This window comes from Protopterus annectens, chromosome 3.part1 (genome assembly GCF_019279795.1).
Source record: "Protopterus annectens isolate FY-2018-M chromosome 3.part1, PAN1.0, whole genome shotgun sequence".
Taxonomy (NCBI): Eukaryota; Metazoa; Chordata; order Ceratodontiformes; family Protopteridae; genus Protopterus; species Protopterus annectens.
In genome coordinates, this window is record NC_056732.1 from 189,743,317 (window position 1) to 189,749,316 (window position 6,000).

Sequence of the window (6,000 nt, forward strand, 5' to 3'; positions counted from 1 at the left end):
GACTGATGGGTTCAACACCTGTAATGTAACATTTGTTCAGCCACCAACTAAAATACATAAGTGCACAAAACATTAATTCAGTTATAAATACTATATTGCAGTATGATGCATCTTTGCTTACATGACATAAAAAACTTCCTGGATTAAACCTTAAAAAGTGCATGTATATATATTACTAATGATTTATTGTTTATGTCCTAAAAAGATGAGTACTCTGGTGTTTGTAATAAGATAAAATTGTATAACTGTATTTTCTCATAGCCTTGATGATATATGTTTTGCTGGAAAACTTCTGAGTAAAACATGACAAGGAAAAATAATTTAATTTTGGGCCAAAATAATAAAGTTAAACTGCACATATTTCCAAAGTTATTATTTTTGTATACATAATGTTTTCATATGGAATTAAGCTGAATGAGCAAAAGTAATTTCTCCAAGAGTAGAAATATCAAAACTGTATATCTCTAAGCAGCAAGCAACATAAATATGAATGGTAACAATGCCAGTAGACACAAACAAATCCGAACGTTGTAACAGCTGAACAGGACAGACTGGGTGGAAGTCAGAAAACTGGATAAAACCTGGAACACAGGAGGGCATGTATGAAGAGATGAGTGAAATATGTACTAAAAATACAATAGAACCAGGCAAGTGACAAAGAAAGACAGCTAGATTACAAGGAACAGTACCAGATGTAAAACACAGACTGACACAGGGAGGATTTAAGCACTACCAAAAATGCAGGTACATAACCATCAAATAGACAGCAGACAGTAGTTTGCAAAAGTAGAGTAAGAGTACAAGATAACAGTAAAAGATGAAAAAAGGACAATGTGCCACACTGACTAACAGTGCTGAATTGTAAGAAAAAAAAATACTCTTAGCTGACCAAACCTTGATGCGAAGCACTGTCCTATCCTTCCATGCCATCAAACATATGAGAAATGCCTTTATTAATATTTCAGACCACCACATCCGCATCACAGTACTAACACTGAAGTGAATTCCATCATCCCCAGGTAGTAAATAGTAACAAATTAAAGAGACAGGTGGCACTATTTAGGGGAAATACCACTGGTGCACAATCACATCTGGAAGCCACAGTCCTGAACAAAGATTCTTCTCATAATCAAGTAAACTATTGTACAGGTGAGCAAGGACCACCAGCCAGCATCTTCTACTGTATTCAACTCTGGTTTCTTCCTACTGCAAGATATCCAGTTTAGAGGCCCGCACTATGTTTTCCATGGACGTGCTAAATGCATCATTGTCATGCTCCAGTCAAGTTCTGGCTTCAAGACAATCCTTTAATGACTAGAGCAGACACACACCACAACTCTGAAGCGTAAGTACATGACAGGCAAATGGTGTGGGAAGACTATATTCCAAATGTCCACTTTTGGCCCAAGATAAATGCATCTTCCATGTACTCAGCAACGGCTTTAGCATTGCTAGGGAAAGTGGCTTTAATTCTGCAAAAAAGCAAGTGCAATCTGACACTTCCCAAGTTGTTGAAGGCTAATGTTGGATCCATACATAGGCATCATACAGCGAGAAGTGGAAAAGGTGCTCCTTAAATTTGTAGTTATTTTTTCAGTACATAAGGCTGCAGTTTGAAAGTGTAAAAGTATATAATGTGGGGATGCTAATAAGTACAGCCTATCCATAGCATCAGGCAGTCTATTCTAATTGCCACCAGAGCACTCAGTACCTTGTAAGACATTAAGATGTACAGTATACTAGCATCAGTGGTTTAGCATGATATGTCAACTATCAATCTATGCAGTATCACTGCCATGCTATCTTTCTTATTGTTGAAAGGGTACTATATACAAACCACTGTATGAAACCACCAAAACCTCATAAATTATCTGCTGTTCTGAGATGCAGTATTTCCACATTCCATTCATCCACCTTGTGTTAACAGTGGTGTAAGAACATGCCAGATTTCATGTCCCAATACTATGGATTGAATTCATCCAACCTATTTACTTCCAAAAGTGCTCTCTCTTTGGCAGCCCTAAAAAGGCGGTGTATAGCCTAACACATCTTCAAAGAGCAGATGGGATACTGTACCTGCATTCTATGGATTATAGAGTTCCCTCAGAAGCTGAAATGGTAGTTCTCAGGTAGTCTGGGCTTTATATTGATGGTCTGCCAGGATAGTAAAGTTATCTGCTTTAGTAACATCTGGTGGGTGATGGAAACTAGTGGATGTATGCAATTCTTCTCTTTCTATGATTGCTGTGTTCACTGCCTAAACGTTACATTTCACAACTGATTTCAGCTAACAGGACCAGTATGATTTGCTGTGAATAAATTTTGCCCTGTTCTGTTAACCATCAATAAGGAATAGAAGGTTTTCCTTTTGCCTTGTGACATAAGCATAAATGCTACCCATACTGCCTGGTGTGCCTGGTACAAACTACCTGGTTCCTCCTTCTTGCGTGTCATTCTCATTAGCCATTTCTGCATCATGTGGATAGTCCAAAATCATGACCAGTCATAATCCTGTTTATTAGAACTGCAGCTAATAATTTCCACCTAACCATGTGCCTCCATTCTAATTGCTGTACTGGGTCTTTGTGTTGCAGCCACTATTTTATAAAATGGCAATTTGTACACTTTTGGAAATTTAATGCTTTGCTCTAGTAGTGATGCTCACTCAGTGCTTTTGCATTCGGGTTAGTTGTTTTCAATAGATGAACACACTCTTTCTTTATTACACCACATGTCATGCTTTAACAAATTAGAATTTCAAGGAAATATGGGGATGGGCTTTATAAGATTCTCCTGCATATTTGGATCATAGCTTAACTGATTTCCATTTTCAAGTCAGCTTCCATACAGCCTTGCACAAATTATTGCTAACTTATCTAACCAAAGTTTCGATTAGCCTTCAATTAGCAACAATATTATAAAGTTCATAGAACAAAAGCGTCTTAGTTTGCTATATTGTGAAGTATTTAAGTTAAGGTAATTGAAGAGAATTTTTTACATTTCAATTCATGTGGGCCATTATTAATTTAGTTTGTTTTATTCTGCTGACAAGTGTGACAGCTGGTTTATAATTCTGCAGTAACTCCCTGCAAAGTTAGACTCAACAAAGCAAAAAATAAGGAGCATTGAACGTCAGAAACTGAATAAGTTATTAAACATTTCAGCACTCAGCCAATGTTGTGAAATACAAGCACTTGTTTTCATTCAGTTTATATTTTATATGAACCTCATTCTGGGCACATGAGATAAATTATGTTTTGAGTCAAGGCAGGAAAGTATGTAAGACTTTGCAAATGGCTGAACAATCTTTCTGCTGCAGTGCACTACAGAAGTGGGTAGACGAATTAAGAGAGTGCTGGCTATCGAATTATGAAATTCTTACAAAAAAATAAAAAAAAACTGTCAAGAAAGAGATTCAAGTACATAAAATGCATTTAACAAGCTTATTTGACCCCAGTAACTTGATCAATTAAAAAAAAAAATGTGTGTGTATTTGGCATGCACTGAAATAGATGTAAAACAAATGTTCTTGGCTTTACTGTTGGTAGAACTGTGAGAAAACACATTTGAAAATAAGAGGAAAAATATTACAAGAAAAAACTAATTCATATCTTTCATTTGCTATATTACAATGATTCTTAGTCTACTTTTTGGTTGTTCAAAGTATGAGGCATGATATATACTGGGTCTTCAGACTAATTCTGTTTCAGCAGATGCAGAACATGTATTTTTGGATAAATGTCTTTTATTCCAAAGAATAATTAAATAAATCATTAAAGTGTTCTAGTTTGGTGGTAGGTTTGGCAAAACTTTGCTAAACATACATTACTTTTATTGTTTTTCTTTCAAATTGTTTCTATTTATCATTATTTATGTTATTTTTAGTTGACAAGATATGGCCATACTTGGACTGTTGCACTGTAAAAGTTATACCGAAGTTAAATAAATCTGCTTTGGCTCTTCACCAGATTGTAGCTGAAGCCTTTTCTCCAGCAATCACGAGAACTGAAAAGGCCAAGCTGTTAGAAAAAAGACAATGTTTTCTTTGTCCTTACCATTACGCTTGTAAACAACTGGACAAAAGTCAACCAACATTTTCTTTCATATGTTCACGACATTTTGTGTATTAAGAATCTACAACATATCTGAAGGTTAGTAATCAAAAACTGTTTCAGATCAAACAGAACATTACAATAGTCATTAAGGTGACTCAAACTCATAGCAATGCACTAGCTAGGCACATTACTGAAAAGGGTGTGAGACATACGTTTACATTTCAGGTACTGGAATGAATTCAACCAACTATTAGAGGAGAAGCTCCATTGAACAACACTGAAGCAGTCGAATTAAAATGGACTTTAGAACTAGAGGCATACTGTTATCCATGGTGACATGATTATTTGTTGCTGAAACTGTTTGGAAGCAAAAAAAGAGAGACATTAATATGTTGTTTTATATTAAGACTTTATTAAATGAGGTGCAAATGGTTTTTAAAATTGTAATTGGATTGATGATAAGAGCAGGTGATTGTCTATTTCCTGTTTAAAAATGGAATGTTGTGGAAAACCTTATTAGCATTGTATGTACAATACTTTTTCTTCCGTGGTGTGTTGAACCATGTTTTTGTTTTTGGATTGTGATTTCTACATTATTCGGCACCAAGCCTGTATATTCTTCTCTTTTTTGTATTATAAGAATGGCAATGGTTGGCAGGCAGTAAAGAGTAAAATAGTACAAAAAAATAAATAAAGCACCCACGTTATTATGGCTTCATTTAGCTTTACTTTCCCAAATGTATGTATGATTCTGTCATGAAATATAGTGCCAGATGTTTTTGCAACAGCAAGAAATACTGCAAAAACAGACTAAACTTTCATCGGTGGAAGTGGGAACACCTTCAATGACAATGAGAAGGTTAAGATTACAAGATCTACCTTTTTTACAATTTTTTGGTTGAATGCATTAAATTATTTGACATTTTCCACAGAAGAGGTTACCCCCAAGATTTCTTAAATGAAATATTTGATGAAGTGACGAGAAAGAGACAGGGTGGGTTTTACAAGCCCCTTTTGGGTTTCACTAGTACACCTACAGTTAGTCAAGATGTACATGACAAAGGTAATGTTGATTATAACAAAGCTTTGGTTTTGCCTTACAATGGACATTTCAAGGAAATTAAATTTGTCATTGAAAAATGTTGGTCTATTTTCAAACATGACCCGTAGGTTGCCAGTAAATTAGGTGAAAGGCCAAACATAGTATACAAGGAAGAGGCTTGTTTAAAAAGTATGATTGAAAGGAGTTTAGGGAGTTCCAACAAAGGTAAAATGAGTAAATGTAGACACACTGCACCCAATGTAAAGTGATGTTGGAGGGTGCAGAAGTTTTCATACATGGATATGGAATGATTAAGTTACAAAAGAAATTCAATTGTGACAGTAAGGGGGTGGTATATGCCACAGTCTGTAATGACTGTACATGTTTTTATATAGGTAAGACCATCAGGCACTTCTGATAGCGTGTTTATCAACTTGGTTATGACATCAAGAAAGACGAACGAAATGCCCTTTTCAGACATATCAAAATGTGTCCTACACATTCCTTCAAATTCATTGTCATAGAAGGTTTGACCCAGGACCCTAGGGGAGGTCCCAATGACACCATTTTAGAACTCCTTGAGTTAAAGTGGCAACTTAGAGTTAATGCTGGACAACATCCAGGACTAAATTATGTAATTTCTATCTTAAGTTATTTAAAGTTGAAATCAATGCTAGCATTATAGTTGACATGTCATTATGAATTAGTGTTCATGTTTTTTATTTTGATGTATTGTTTTTCAGTATTAACCATCATTGTTTTTACTAGCTTGTGAGTTGCATAATTATTTTAGTTGAATGCATATTGCTTTAATCATTAATTGGGAATATGGGGTATGTCTTGTGAGCTCTTTTTAGTGCTTGGGTATGTGCTGTGTTTTTATTCTGAAGAAGTCCAGACATT